The sequence below is a fragment of the Catharus ustulatus genome, chromosome 1, assembly GCF_009819885.2.
Source record: "Catharus ustulatus isolate bCatUst1 chromosome 1, bCatUst1.pri.v2, whole genome shotgun sequence".
NCBI classification, from domain to species: domain Eukaryota; kingdom Metazoa; phylum Chordata; class Aves; order Passeriformes; family Turdidae; genus Catharus; species Catharus ustulatus.
The window spans coordinates 26,113,939-26,130,668 of NC_046221.1; positions in this window are offsets into that span (position 1 = coordinate 26,113,939).

Here is a 16,730-nt window from a genome sequence, read left to right on the forward strand (position 1 = left end):
GATGTGTGTATTGCACATCCAGATCTCAGGAGAAATGGTTGTCAGAGTTTTCTGAGAGCTCTGAGCTCAAACCAATGAATCCACTAACCACAAACAGCACTTTTTGAAGACTTGTAGCCAGTACATAGGACAGATGGGATCAGACCATCACTGCCAGTATTTTTCAAATACACCACCACCTGAAGTGCATGTCAACTGCTGATGTATGACAGTCTCCTCCTGGCTTTTACCAAATGCTCTTCTTCGTGCCTTTTGTGAGATTAGGCACAAAATATGGGCAGTAGTGGCAGATACTTTTGGCAGAAAGGATGCACAAAGACCTATCTAGAAACATAGGTAACTGTTGAGGTCAGGATCTTCATGGTGGCAAACCTTTGCAGAACTGACTACAGGAAAAACTTTCAATCCAGGTCCTGTTTGCAGTGCACAAACAGCACATGTTTACAGCATAAAGTCTATAAACTTTTCATTTCCTCAATTTGTGTGTGTTTTTTTAAAAATTCATATATTTGAAAAAATACAATTATATAAAGATTGTATTTATATTACTTGACATATGAAATTCAGGTTTCCTTTACCTAAATTGTGTAATTTTGTGAAGTGGTGCATTTAGCAGAAGTTGTTTAGAGTTATATCATTAATTTGTGAAGTTAAAGTGCATCTCATGGTAAATAGGTTCCAACCCTTGTTGATTTGCAGCCTACAAATAGACCATCAAGACGATTTACCATAATCCATTTGTCATTTATCATAATAGCTTATAATTCACTCCTATTGCTGCCACTTTCCTCCTCTGTCATGTTGCACTTCTTCACCTGACCTCTGCTCACCTACTTGTTGCCTACTCTGAGCCATTTTAAAGTTTGCCTCTGCTTTTCTTCTGCTCATCTGAGCTCCTGCTAAGCGACACTGCTCTGTTGATCCATCCTTAGATTGTTCCTTCTATGATCACTCCAAATTGGCTCATACTTTGTGCTAGTTATGGTTTAAAATTAGGCAGCTACTCAAGTGCTGTGCTGAACTTGGGCATCCTTCATGCAATTTGGTTTAATCTTTTCCCTGCCTGGTAGCCTCTCCTCACTGTACTGCAGTGATTAGTATCCCTGTCCTCTGATGTAGGCTCTCCCAGCAATGTCAAATTTGCTGTTACATTTCCTGTTGAACTGATAGGAAAAGGTCATTAACTTTTTGTCTGCGGTCTGTTCCCAGCTCCAATGAACTGTTCCCCACAAACCAAGGGTCAAGAGCTGCCCTAATATAGAGCTGATAAGCCCCTGCTCCAGCAGCTGCAATCTCTGCTCTTGTACCACACCATCAAGTACAAATGTACACCCGGCAGCAGGATAATGACACGGAGCCGCCACTGCAGTTTTCATCAAGATGAGGTTTCAAGGACTGAAACTAATAGCTATTGCAAAAGCTATCAAAATTATATTAGAAGACACAGTATTGCTCTTTCTACTTAGGTCTTTCATCCTAGGATCCCAGTGCACATTACAAATACCAAGCTGAGCACTTTCCACTAACACTGCTTCACTCGCCAAGGTTTGTACCTTTAATGCCACCCATCTCTCCGACAGCTTTGATTTCTTTTCTCGTCTTTTCCTCCACTCAATTTCTTCCAGAGCTTACATACAATTTTTCTATTCCTGAACCCTTTGCAATAAAGTCCAGATTTCTGTCTCTATCTCTTGGCTTCTCATCCTCCCTGTCCACCGCAGACCCTCCACTGCCGTCCCTTAACCTCAGCAGCACTCTGAGCATCACCACTGCCATTAGCAGATGCAAGGGAGCATCACTCTTTCCATGTCCTGTTCTATCAAACAGTGAAGCCCCTTCCCCTACTGCAAATGCTGGTAGTCCCTGCTGCCCTGGCCAAGGAGATCCTGTCTACACCTATGGGTAAATCACGTTGCCCACTGTTAAGGACAAGAAAATTTCCTTGTATAGTGGAGGCACCGAGATGCTCTGTAAGTGGTTCCTATGGCAACTGTATCCAGGTGAAAACTCCTGCAAGAGCTCCCCTTCCCCCTTCCCCCTCCCCACCTCTCCTTTCTTTGCAGTGGTTTCTCGTGGCAGGGGGTGAGTGAAAGGGATGATAACCAGGATGATTTAACTGCCTAAGTTGCCCACACAGCACACACAGTAAGTGCTGTTGCTGTGAGCGTGTGCCCACAGGATTTCTTGGGCAGTTCTCCGGCCAGTAGGGTGTCAGTGATCATGAGTGATCGATAAGTATGGACTGAGGAAACACCCTCATTTTGTGGAAGGTGGATATCAGACAATTCTTAAGGCATTGCAAAGGTGTTTATCTGACACCTCCATTTTATTGTATCTGCATTATCATCCAGATCCTGCTCTGGGCCCAGCAGCCCTGACACAAAAATTGCCACCTCCTTCCACAGCAAAATTATAATGGAGTGCTAATCTAGGGAATTAAAAAGGTTTCCTGAGTGCAAGAAAGGAAATTCTACAGAATAAGTTGCTACAGCATCCAAAAGAGGAAAATACCAGACATCAGCTCCCTGCTGTGAAGGAAGGATAAGGCTGTGCCTGTGTGGAGAACTTTGCCCAGGACTTCCATTCAGCCCTAATGATGGGGGAACGGCCACACACTGAGGCTGCTTTTCATATCTGCTGTGCCCATCCTACCATGCGTGGGTGGAAAGGAGTTACCCTGAGTTCAACCAGCAAAGCTGACTGGGTAAGCACAGATCAGCATCCTCAGCTCTTAATCCAAGCTAGCTGGCTTTGCCAAAGAGACACTTCAGGTGTGCCCAAGCCCCTTCCTTGGCAGCAGAGTTTTAGGACAACGTTCAGCAATGTGTTATGGTAACAAACGACTCTTGGGACGCGGGCACCATCAACAGAAAAATGGATTTTCCAGCCATGTTCAACAGCTGGAGGAAATCCTGTAAGTGATAACATAGCTTAGGCAGTATTGAGTTCAGTTGGGACAAAATTAGAAGTAAGAAGGAGATAATGCATAGGTTATCACACATCTGCTTTGCTGGTCTTTGCACAGGTTATTGGACTTCAAGCTTTCATCTCCAGCAGTAAGGACTAAAAATGTACACTTCACTCAAACAAATAGTTATAGTTCTGAAACAGCAAGAGCAGTTTGGAGCTGTAAGGAGAACAATTTTTTTTTCACATTCACAACCAGTTTATAAAAATTGGCAACACTGAATTTGGTTAAATATCTGATCACTTTCTGATAGAGACAGTGAAAAACATCCTATTGGTATCAGAGTTTCCACAAGTCCAGAAATTGCTATTTCTGCTAGCAATCATGCCAGCTATGTGGTAGTTGCAATATAGGAGCAAAAAATCACAAGAAGCTACACAAACCACAAATTTCAGTGTCATGTCTCATATTCAGATCTGAAGCTTCCCAGGGTTTAGATCTCTGTCATCCTTAGCCCATGCTGCTCAGAGTAGCTACTTGATGTTGGCAAATTACTGACATAGTCATATCCTCTGAGAAATTGCTGAAAACTCTGAACAGCCCCACAGTCAATGTTGAGGGTTAGGTCTCCCTTTCCTTGCCCCACCAGCCAGCGTTAGGATACAAACACAGCTGTATCCTGTATCCTATATCCTATATCCTATATCCTATATCCTATATCCTATATCCTATATCCTATATCCTGCAGGGCTTCATCCTGACCCACCACTGCAGAGACCTGAGTTTCTCCTCCCTTGCTGCCAGCCGGCAGCTGGAGGCACACGGGGTGCCCAAAGTGTGACTCTGCCCAAGGTACTAGAACAAAGGTGCCAGCACATATCCAGCACAAGGGTGGTTAACCCTAGAAGGGCTCTGTCTCTTCTGCAGTGCCATTCTGTGATATAACCCTTACAGCCAGAGGAGGGTCTTCCAAAACTCTGTGCCAGTGCTGTGTGCTCAAACCATACACAGCCAGACTATGGATTATTTGACTATTCCAGGGTGAAGAGGGAGACACTCTGTGTCTACACATTTATCACTTACCTCTCACAGGGAGAGCGATGGATTTTTTTCTGGTTTTCTACTCAGGGTTCTTTCTTAGGTCCCAGTAAAGAACCACCTCTAACTTCTTGCAACTTTAAGTAGACCATACTATACTGACCTGATGCACTCTATAGGACCACCGGATAATTTAGGATGAGAGAGATCTCAGCAGGTCTTGATCCAGCTTCTATTTCACTGCTGAGTAGGTTAGAGATGAGATGAGGTTGCTCAGAGTTTTACCCAGACAGATTTCTAACCTCTCCTGGGATGGAGACTGCACAGATACCCTTGATTGAACCTCTGTCAAGGACTGAGAAGAATCAATCCATTGACATTTCAGGGACTCTGAAAGCTTCACAATCTGTATTGGAGTAGATGAAATGGAGTAGATGAGAGGAAATGTCTTGTGGAAGAAGGAGGCCAAGAAGAGACCAAGGAAAGGATATCTAAAGTAGCTTAAAATCAATGGCAGTGGGTCTTGTCTTTTTGAAACTGAAAAAACTACTAGATATGCTTCCTTTGGGCTACCATTTCTAAAGCCTCGTGCCCTAAATTCATAGTTTGTCATTGCATCACTGAAGAGTCCTCTTGCTCCTGCTTGTGAGATAAAATAAGGGTTGATTTTTGCTCTTGACTTAAAAAATTGCAAGAGGAAAATCTTGATCAGAATCTGTAGAACATATAAGGGAATTACTGGATGATCTTTAAAACTAGCTGAAAATAACTCAAAGTCTCTGCTGATCTGAACTGTGCTGTCAGGTCTCCCCAGGGACTGCCACCCTTGGGGTAATTGTGATATTTCATGCATTGCTTGACACGTCGTGGAACAGGAGAAGCATCACAGCCTCCAGAGACTGAGAAGCAGATGCTCCAGACAAGCAAAAGGCTTTTTTTTTTCAGAAACCCAAAAATAAAAGCCAGAAAAATTGTTCTGAAAATACCTGAAGAGCTGTGAAGAGCTGTGGCCTGGCATCTCCAGCCTTTCTTCTGTCACACTCACCTCTCTGCTCTGCTCCATTGTATCCACTGACAATGTGGCTGCTGCCCCACTCTTCCAAAGTAATTTTTAATGCAAAACATGTTGCAGCTGTGGAGACACTGTGATGAGCCTGTTGCTGCCACAAAATGAAGGACAGCTCTCCAGCTAAGCATGGCTTTACAAGCCTTATTGAGAAGACTCATACTATGGCTCAGAAGTAGAGTTAGCAGAGCCACGCTGTGGCTTCGAGTCCTGATGCCAGTTACAATCAGAGTAAAACCAAGAAACAATCTCTGGGTGCAGCAAGAAAAATGGGGCAACACTAAAGGGATGGTTTGGGAATCTCACTTTGTTATAACATTGAATATCCCAGACATGGGCTGTCCTTCATGTGAACCAAAAGCCCCAGTGACTGTGTGCCCCAAAAGGAGCCAGCTCAACATTGTCCTCCATGTCACCAGACTCTGCCCTGTGACCCTTGCCAAGACTGGGGCCTTGAGAAGGCAAAACAAAAGAGAAGCATCCTATTTACCTGGGTTGGTTAGAGCATGGTGCTAATAACACCAGGGCATGGTTCCAATCCCTCTATGGGCCATTCACTTAAGAGCTAGACTTGATGATCTCTGTGAGCCCCTTTCAGCTCAGAATATTCTGTGATCTGTGACCTTTTTGTGCAGGTTTATGGTTAATTCAGGAAAAGAGAGACAGTGATCATAGGCCCTTAGGAAGTAATACCCTTCTGGCAATGATGTCTCTATCTGGACTCCCACGGCTGCACCTGGGAATTGTCAGGGGGGAAGGTTACAAGCTTTCTGCATAGTAAAATATGCAGACACCATTTTCTATTTCCATGGGACTAGCAAAGGGAGGACTGGTGAGAGGGGTGAAGGGGGCTCTGGGGAAATAGAAAACAGCAGGAGAGCTGGATTTTCTTTGGTATGCTATGCAAATAAAGCAAGCAAACATGACTCTGAAACTGAGCTGATAAATCTGATTCTGATTTCTTGAGAAGGTTCCTCTTTTCTACCTGACAATATATATGTGTATTACAGAGGAGACAAATTACTTTCTACAAATGAAAATCTTGCCAATTCATTTTTATAGTTTACCTGACTTCTCAGCACCAAAATGATTGTTTGAAAATTGAATAATGCTTAGAGATGTGCAAATAAATGCAAATTAAACATGTCAGAACTCCCAAAACTGAGGGATCAAAATTTTTTTTCACATGCAGCAGCCAAGCTGGTAAGAAACATTGCATTGCAAGGAGAAGGAATAACCTTAGTCTTGGCAAACTGTGTGCCTGTAAGAGGAGCAACATTTGGATTCAGCCATGCTGGAAGTTTGCCACTGCTCAGGGAAAATGTATGTGAAATGGCTGGAATCAAAAAAGAGCCTTTAATGAACCTTGGCTTTTCAACACATGTTTTTGGCTTTGGAGCTGAGTAACTTTATTGACTCTGAAGAATATACATAATCATTTTGACATGGAGGGAGCAGACAGTGAGAAATTACCATAAGTGCAGCCAAATATTTGCTATTTCTGTGCAGTTGGCTGTGAATTTTCCCTAAGATGCTGGAAACTGATCTGGGAGATGTTTTCTGCATGGTGCAGACGCTGTGCTGGTGTTTGCTCAGTACACTGGGAACAAAAGTCCTGTTGACTTTCCAGCCACAGTGCTGGAGGTTCCTGCAATGCCACAACACATCCTCAAAGAGCAGATCATCATCATTGTTTTCACTGAGCTGGTGCATTTGCTGGCACTTACCCAGTACTGGTAGATCAGTAATGTTTTTTTTATTTCCAGGTGTCTTTTAACATCATTGAAATCATCTTTATTTGGTTCAGGATTATTCTTTAGCCCTTCCATCTAATCCACCTCCTCTGGGTTGAAGGTCTTTATTCTGCTGCAGTGGTTTTTATTTTGGCTTTTATTCTGTGCAGCAACATCTTCTGCCACTGCAGCCACCAGCCATCACTCCTGATTCACGGGACAGCACTGAGCAGGTGACTCAAAGCTCCTCTTTGATTTCCCTTCCAAGAAGGGAAAACTGCTGTTGCCCCAGCTGCAGAGGTCAGTTTTCCATCAGTCCTGGCTCTCAGCTGGCATCACAGCCACTGCCCCGGGGAGCAATGGCTGGAATGCCTGGGGAGGCTGGCACTCACACCCTGGACTCCTGCTGATGGCAGAGCCCGTCGCAGCAGCTCCTGGAGGAGGGGTCAGCTCAGCAGCACGGAGTGGTGGGACATGCCAATGGTGACATGCACGTGGAAGAGAGACATGACAATGTCTCAGCGTTGTTTTGCTGCCAGATGTTCTGTCTGTGACCATGCCAGCTCAGAGCTTGAGTTGATCCACGTTGCCTCTGACCAGACTTCACTCTAAGGATGTTTGTGTGATTTTGGTTGTTTTGGCAAATACCACAGTTAGACCTACTCTCACAAGTAGCTGTCGTGTATTGGAGGTCATGTTAGAGAGAAGTGAAGAACTAAAATAAAAGACATCTGAAGTTTAACCTTAGCTTTTGATTCTCATATGGCAGGCTTTTAATTTCCACTTGCCTTTTCTCTCCTTAGTTTACTCTGGCATCAGCAGCAGAAATGCCAAACACCACAAGACAAATTGTTCTCCTGGTAGTTTAAGCCCAGAGGGCAGGACAAAATGCTGGAAATATGGCAAGGAAGTCTGCACTATGTCATATCCACAAATTAGGCATCCCCATTCAAAAGACTGCTTTCTTTCTGCCATAAAATTTTCCCTATTTTTTAGCATCAGTTGTTGCTGACTACAAGTTTTGACCTGGTTCCAACACATCAAGTCTACAGAAAAATCACATGATCCTTTGTATCCAGCTCCAAGGCACTCTGCATCACATACAAATCAACTGCAAGTTAGCAAAAATTTGGTGTGGAACCTTCAATTATTTTGAAGGAAAATTTGTTTGATTTTAACAATTCAAAGGGCATAGGAATAATTTAAATGTTTTTAGGAATCATGGCTATTTAGGAACCCAATGCAAAGTAGCCCCAGGTTTCTGAATTCTTAATCATGATGAGAAAGCACGGTTCTTTCTCAGAAAAGTTATAAGCACAATTGCTAACAAAAACAAGTGATAAAGCATCAATATTCTTGGAAAAATGTAGTATAAATTAAAATGGTGTATATGCTCTGCAGTTACCCATGGTCATGAGCTAGGTTTCTGCAAACTAAGGGCAGCCCTTGGCTCAAATATCATAAATAAATAATTTTACAGCTTCAGCCCCCCACTGAGCCTGGATTCTCTTGTACAAGTCTTACTGGGACTTTTCTTTACTCTCCTCTGTAGTTCAGGTTTGCATTTGTGTTAATCAGGTTTTCTTTGTGAAAATGAGACTAATTGTGCAGACAAATAGACTTTATAGGGAGTCACCCTTCACCTGTCAGATTAAATAGCAGTCCTGTTTTATGAAGTACACTCCATAAATGTCTTTACATATGGAAAAATAATCTCCTGTGTCAATAAAAAAACTCTAATGCGACAGAAGACCCAGAATAAAGAAGGTAGTACCAGTCCTAAGACTAGGAATAGGAATTTAATAGGTATTCAGCTTTTTTGTTGAATGATACCCAAAGCATCTTATAGTTGCAATTGTATTTAGCAAGCAGACTAAAGAAAGCTTTAGTCTTTCAAAATAATTTCAATGGAAATTATTTCAGTTCTTCAAGAAATTAAAAGCAACAGAAATTAAATTTTTCCCCACTGATTTCCTGACTCAAACAATGCACATGATTTTGGTTTTGATAAATAATCATAGTAATGCAGGATGTTATAAGTCTTTGAAACTAGACAATATGTGGAATAGACAATATTGTAAGTACTTAGTAAGTACAGCACAGAGGACATATTCTCTGCTCTTCATCTGAAATATGAAAGCTATTTAGTACTTTGTAAAACATGTTAAATGGAGTTTTCTCTCTCTTGGAAATAGCTATTTTTTCTTCACTCTGTGCAGGTGGAATGTTTGAAAATTGCACAAGACAGGCAATCTTGGTACTTCAACTTGGAGGACCAAATGTTAGCAAATGATTCTGAATGGATCTGAAGTTTAAGGCTGCAATGTTATTCTTTGTGACAGTGGATACATTTTCTTTTTCACCTATTTACATATTCACCGTCAAAAAAGCATGGTAGTTATTGTGTAAAAGGGGTCTATTTAGGAAGAAAAGGCAGATACCATTTTTGAAAGCTGTTAGTCTAAGAATACATATGCACCACAAGGTTTATAATGAAGCTTTATCCAGGGATGTCTGTAGTGGAAAGCAGAGCTGACAACTTCAGAAAGCCAAAACAAAAGGAAAAAAAAAAAAGATGCCGAAGTCTTCGCAGGGGTAAGCTGCATTCCTGTGAGTAATGATGGAGTAGAAAATCATTTGTCATGTAGAAGTTGAAGTAGTTCAGTTCAACAAGTCCACGTTGCATTTACTCAGGAAAGCAGTGGCCCATTTTGGTGAGCATGAAACATCCCATCCAGGGGTCTCTTTCTGCCTCTTCTCCATTTCTGTGAAGATCTTTGGCCAGGGAAGGAGTTATATTTGTGGTGACTGCAGTTTGTGCAACCGAGGTTCTATTTTAGGTGGAGGGTTGTGACTGTCATTACTTCATCCTCACTGGCATTTCTACTCCTAGCTTCCCTACACAACCAGCTCTGCTGCTTTTGGGAAACTCCCTGGTGCTCCTCTGAATGAAATGTCCATGTATTGCCACAGGAGTGTGTGAGAAGGGTTGGTCTCCACACCTTGGTGGCTCAAGCATGAAACTGTGCATTCTGACTATAAACCGACAGGACAAAATAAAATTTATTTAGCTATATGGTTGTTTGGGTTTTTTAATAAGAATTTTGTTTTGCTACCAGTAAATTATGCTAATGATGATAGAAACTGCTCAACCACCCAAGAGCTCTACATGAGCTCCAAGTTACAGCTCACCCAACTCAGCACCCACTGGAGTGTGCTACAGATCCAGTCAGCACCTGGGGACCTCTGCTGTAGACACCACGATGGCCTAAGACCACACCAGGTACTCACGGGTGACAGAAACAGCAATGAAAAGGGTACCTGAACTTTGGGGTCAAAATCTAATCTTAAAAGAGTCAAGAAGTACTTTTGATGGAGGTAGGTGTTGTATTTGCCCATTACCAGCACCTTAAATCTTTAATAAAAGGTCTAGTAAGGATTACTGCCAGAAACAAACATGGATATCTATGTGTAGAATTATTTCCTCTAGCAGTGTTGCTTGTCCACCTCAGCTTCTTCTTTCCATCCTGACTGAAGCCACAGACTACTCACTATTCTAGTTAAAAAAACCCAACCACTCTCTGCAATGACTATACTTAATATCCAGAGCATTAAACAAATTGGTCTATGCGAGCTTTGGAAGAAAAGGTATTTGAGTTTGAATGCAAAGGCCAGTCCTGGATAAACCTGGGGTCTCCACTCATACAAAGCCACATCTGTGATAATCGGAGCTGAAAGAGATTTAACCTCTGAGGCTGATGGAGAGTAAAATGATTAAAGGACTTTTTTAGTTGTGAAAAGACGGATCAAGAGTTTTACTAAATCCTGGGTCAGAGAAAAAGTTGAAAATTGCTTCTGCTCTGAATCAGGGACATTTCAGACTGAAGCAGGTGTGCCTCACATCTTGAACATTACATGTGTGCTCATTTCATTCCCTCTCTTTTCAATTCCCATTCCCTTATACTTTATTTACATGTTTCTTCCAACAATATGACAGCATAAAACAGCCAAGTAACAAAGCTTCTCTCTAAATGCCTGATTTAAATAAAGCGTCCATTAATTTCTGAACCAATAGTAATACAAAATAAAATAGTACATTATTTTTCAGAATCTGGTTCTGCAAACATTAGACCATTTGACTAAAATATTGCTAATGTATAAATAAAGTCACTCTTGTGCATTAGTGTTTTCAGGCTCAAAGCTTTAATGCATTATTGTAGAGTACAAATATTTTCTAAGGTGAAAAATATAAATGCTACTACATTTAAGTCCTCACTAAAATGAAGCACAGGAAAAAAAATTGTGAAGTCTTTTCTTCTTGCTAAAGGACTTTTGCCAATTTTAACAGATCATCCTTAATATACACCTAGAATATTATGTGTACAGCGGGTTGCTGCTCTGTAATTGGTTTGTCTGATTACAATGATTACTGTAAGTTGGCACAATAGTAGAACTACCAGGAGAAAGTACTTCTGCAGAGCACACAGAAATCTCTTCACTGAAGACCATATTGTGTGTTTGGAAGTCAGAAATTCTGATTTACAAGAATGACAGCTTTTTAACTTTGCTTACACTTCTTTCAAAAATAAAAATACCTTCCAAGTGCTTTTTAAAATAAAATTACAAAGCTTTTTCCTATGGACTGAGATATTCATTTTACCAAACTTTAAGAGATAGTGTTATCTCTTTTATGGGCTAATCCAAGAAAAGTTATTTAATAACATATTAAAGAAGCAATGCTTGGCTCTCTATGTGAAATGGGAAGGGTTTAACACCACTGGACTTGCCCGTGATTTGGATAGTGCATTTGCAGAGGTGATACTCCCTTTGCTGGAGCTGCACTCATCCACAGAGTGCTGGCTGCATTTTGGCAGGCATTACTGGGAGGAAGGAGCAGGAGTTCACACCAGCCATGCCTGCCACCTGTGTGAGGGGCACACCTGGACACCTCTGCACTCAGACTTCTTTTTAACACACAGGCGCAGCAAAGAAGAAAGCAACAACACAAACCACCACTTCCCAACACACATCCTTCTCTGGCATCCAGGACAGCTCGCTAATGGATGGTGAAGCTGCCATGAAAGCCCCAACATCCTCCCAAGAGGGATCCCTCGGTGTGTGAGTGCACTGCACCCCTTTTTAAGGACCAAAAGGCTGCCCACTGTGCCCCCCAGATGCAGGTTGCCAGTGGCTTTCTGTTGGCAAGAGGAAGAAACACCCTCACTATGGGGAGGGTTAATTTGTTTTTAGCAAGCAACGACTACCCTTCGTGTTTTCCAAGAGAGGAAATGAACTCCCAATTAATTATGACACTTGATTAGGTTACTTAAATTGCTGAATTTCTAGCAAAATCAGCAGGGCCAGCTCCCTGACACCATATGTGGGATTTGATGGTCCCTGTAGGAATGCAGCTCTGCACACCTCCTATTTTATGGACATTCTCTTTGCTGTTACTCAACTTCCATCTCATTACCGGGAGCGTGAATTTCCACCTTGTGATGTCACAATCTTTTTGAGCATTGCTCTGGTGATTTTTGGGCAGATTTTATTTCCTATGCTAATGCTAATTCCTATGCTAATACATTCCCGACGAAAATAAACAGAGGCCTGTGACTATAATATTGCCTTTGGTCCGTTTTATGTCAATTGAAATGGAAATGCAACTTCAAAGCCCTTGAAGCAATAGGTGACTATGCAAGGGAACATTGGCCTCCAATAACATAAAAGACCACTTTATTTGGAAAGTCTTATAGTAATTTCTTCTGATCATTAATAGCATGTAATTTCCTTATTTGCAAATCATAAGAGTGATAGTGGTAGTAGTAAAGTGGAGTATTGAAAGTGGCGTACTGTGCTGTCATAGTGCTAGCCCTGCTGAGAAGCCAATGTCTGTTCTCTTCACCAGCTCTGAGGTGGGAGCTGAGGGGAGCCTGCAGTTCCCCTCTACTCCTTGGTGTCCTGGAGCTCTGTGCACCTTCCTCCAGCCCAACACCCCTTTTCATAATTTCCCCCATTTCTGCACACTAGAAATTAAAAATCTGTGGGCAATTACATGTACCACGTTCCTGGATGGAAGTGGAAGGGCAGATGGCAGATTGGAAGATGTGGGGTCCACGGGAGGTGTAACAATATATGGACCCATCTGGATTGCACTGAGATCAAAGCTCTCCTGTGGTCTTAAACCCTATTAAAAGACAATTATGGCAACCTGAGCAAGACTACTTTGGCAGAAGAAAGTAGAAAATGAAGCATCTTTAATGAGAAGGTACAAATTTCAGATACTTAAGCATTGGGTGATTGAAATGTAGTTAGAACAATGCTGCTATAAGTTCAGCAAATTTTACCACATGAAAATGACCAACAGGTTCCTAGACTATGAATTCCTTAAAACAGCAGAAATAGGTGAATAGGTGGTGTGGGATTTTAAAAATAAAGGAAGTGGGGGGTAAGATTTTCTATTTATTACCATTTTCTCAACATAAACCCAGGAACTCACGAAACTCTGCATGACGAGTGACAAAGACCCTGGCTGGTGGAATCACTGGTGGTCCTGACTGCCACTCCTACACCCAGAGCACAGAGCCTCCACTGGTGGGTGGTAGGTGGCAGGTAGGGGTGTGGAAGGGGCCCTCCACCCACCCAGCTACTCCCTCCATTGGATAACGAGTTGTCCATAATCCTGTAGTCTCCTGCTCTCTTCTGTGTCTATCCTGATCTCAGATCTAAATGCAGCTCAAGAAGTTACATTCCTGCAGAAACTCTTGGCTTCAGGAACTAAAGATTTTCTGAAAACCAATTTCTGTACAGAGACATTGTGGCTAGCTCCACAGGGTGTGCCCAGGTGGGGATATGCAACAGCTTGCACAACACGGTGTCCTTGGAAAACCAGCAACTATTTCCAGCATTTCAAAGCAAGCAAAACCAGAACACCCTCCTGAAGGAGGGGCATGTACCCATGGGAAGGTTTCTCCACACAGGACATCCAACTGGGAGCTTGCCATCACTTTCTAAAACAGGTATGTTGACATAGAGAGGCACAGCCCAGGCCCTGGTGCCGCTCTGCATACCAGGCACTGGCGAAACGCATGGGGAGCACAAGTGTTCATCCTGATGCAACATGTACCTCCCTGGGAACACTGGATCCTTTGCCTCTGAGGTGGTCACAGCCTGGAATCATTCTTTCTTACCCTCTTCAGTTCAGTGGCTGTTCAGGGGCTCACCTCTTCTGCATGTTCGCATCTCTCTTGCTGTCTCTACAATTATATTTTTCTCTTTCCAAACTCACTAAAACAATATTTGACTTACCCCATCCCCTCCCAAATGAATCAATATATTTGTTTTCAAGAATTTCCAGATGTAGACTAAAGAGGTTCAACTTCTTTCATGAACGTTGGGCAGTTTCTCCAATCACTTGAAGCTTCAGTAAGAGCAATCAGTGGTGAGGATTAATGGTGCTCACTACAGAGCTGATGCTGAAGTGTCTCACATGATCACTGTTGCTTGTCACTCATCGTGGCTGTAAAAGTCACCAGCTTGCACTGTGGAGATATGCACACATAAAGGTGAAAATGCTTCTCCACAAGCATTTTCCCACTCAAAAGAGGACCTCTGTGTCTACCTGCTAGCAGCACTAGTGGCAGGTAGGGATATTCCTCCCAGCCAGACTCTCCTTGCTGCTGACACCTCTGGGCACAGTCTCTGCTCTGACCTCTCACAGGCATATGGCACCTTCACTATATTGAGATGGTTTTTGTTCTGTGACAGCTTTGTGCTATGTTGTCAATATGCACAATAGTCTTACTGCGGGGAATCTCTCTTGAGTTAGCTACATGGTCCTTCCTTAACTCTTCTCTTGCTTTCAAAATTTTTGTGGAAATGGCAAAGGTGAGCCCAGCATGACACTCTTCGACCTACTGAGACTAGCTTCAGCAAAACTGAGAAGGAAGCTCCCTGAGTGCTCTTGCTAAAATTAATTCCTAGTGGAAAAATCATTTTTATGTTATAAATTCTCAGAGCTGAAGCCCACAATATGGTTCCAGCAGAATGGATTCCAACCACTGGACTCCAGCTCCTTGGAAATATTGAATATTTGAGAATTTGTTCACCTTGCTCAGTATTTTGAAACTATAAGGAATTTGAATCTAGTTAACACCTTGCATTTAAATCTCTGTCTCTGCAGCCTTCTGAAGGAGAAGGGAAACAAAACCCATCGCTCTACACACAGAAAGACCCAGTAGTCCAGTGATGCCTGGGGAACAGCTCCATATACACCACAAACAACCCTGTGGTGATTCCTTGGGTCCATGGCTGCAAGATCATTTTTGCCCCAGGTTCTCAGGCTCCAGGTTCTGATCCCACGTCAATGTGAAATTGGAAAATACCCTGGGACGTCAAGGAGGCAAAACCAGGAAGAGACAAAGACCTGGAAGGCAAACTGCCTGATTTAGTGTCTTCTGTCATGAAGAGGTTAGAGATGGCACAGCATGAACTCATGTCACACACCATTAATGTAGAGCAAAAATCACTGCAGTGCTGAGCAGAAGGAAAACAGGAAAACTATGGTGAGGAAAGACAGAAACACTAATTTGTCCTTATCCCCTTTAACATATTCATGTTTCCATCCTGCCATTCCTGCATTGCATCTCTACCATCTCTCTCTCAGCCATCACAAAGCATCAAGAAGAATTTTGATTACCAGTTCCATGGTGGACAGACCACTAAATCTGAGAGTCTTTCAGTTCAGAACCTGCTGCAGAAACATACAACATAGATTTGTCTAACTTGAGCTTCCAGTTTCTCAGCCTTGCTCTATCTTTATAGTAAGGTTTAAAAACCCATGTCCTTATGGGACAGTTCTCTTCATAAAGGAGCTTGAGAACTGTGATCAGATCACCATTCAACTGGCTCCTAGATGAAACAAACTGACTGAGTTCCCTATGTCTTTCAGGTTAGGAAGATAGCTCATTTCACATCACCCTTTTCAATTCAGATGCAACCTGGATCCAGTCATTTTTGTCCACTGAAGCAGAACCATTGTCCCTTGCCTTCTCCTAAGCTCTTCACTCAGGAAACTCCTCTTTACTTCCTTCTGCCTGACCTGAACATACACTATTTGTGGTCTTTTATCAATGGCCATCATAACCCCCTCCATTCTCTCCTGCAGAGTTTCCTGAGTGTTGTTTCAGTCTCACTGACAGTTTCAGGGCAGGAAGGCCATGACTGATGCTATGAACATGTATGCCTGTTCTGACAGGAGCCTACTGCTAAAGGGTGTGTTTTCTCAATAAACAGCACAACCTGCAAGCCCTAGATATTGGTATAACATCAAAATTATTTTTAAAAGAACAGCAATTGCTAAATGCCACAGGAACTGCAAAAATAAAGAAGCCTATTTATAAATGTAATACATATATATTTATATATTCTTTTTAAGATGAGTCATGCAGTTTCTGCAACTCCATAAAGCTCCAATCAAATCTCTACTCATTGGTTTTCTTACTCTTAATTACTTTTTTAGCTGCTATAATTCCTCTAAGGCTGGCTTACCTCACGTCAGACCCTCTTTGTGTTACACACTGCAAGCACCTACAAAGGGAGCAGACAGGCTCTAACGAGGCAAACTTCAGCCAAGAAATGCCCAGGAATGACATCCTGGGAGGCATGCGCAGTACCATGGTAGTCTTACTCATGCTCACAGGCAATGGAACACTATTGTGCTCTGTCTTCTAATGGACATTGATTATAGAGTAGCAGAGCAAGGAACAGAATCCAGCACACATTTTAGTGAAATCCCTTAAATTTCTTAGCAGCTAATACTTCATGTGTGAAATGTCATGTCAGAGGCTGGGAGGAGATCACATTCCTAGGCTGAAGCTGAGGCTTCCACTGGGCAACACACATTAGTACCCATTTGCTGCCACCTCTGCACAGGCCATTTCTTGTCTGTGGTACCAGGGACCAGCTGCAGCTGGAACCTGGCTCTGAA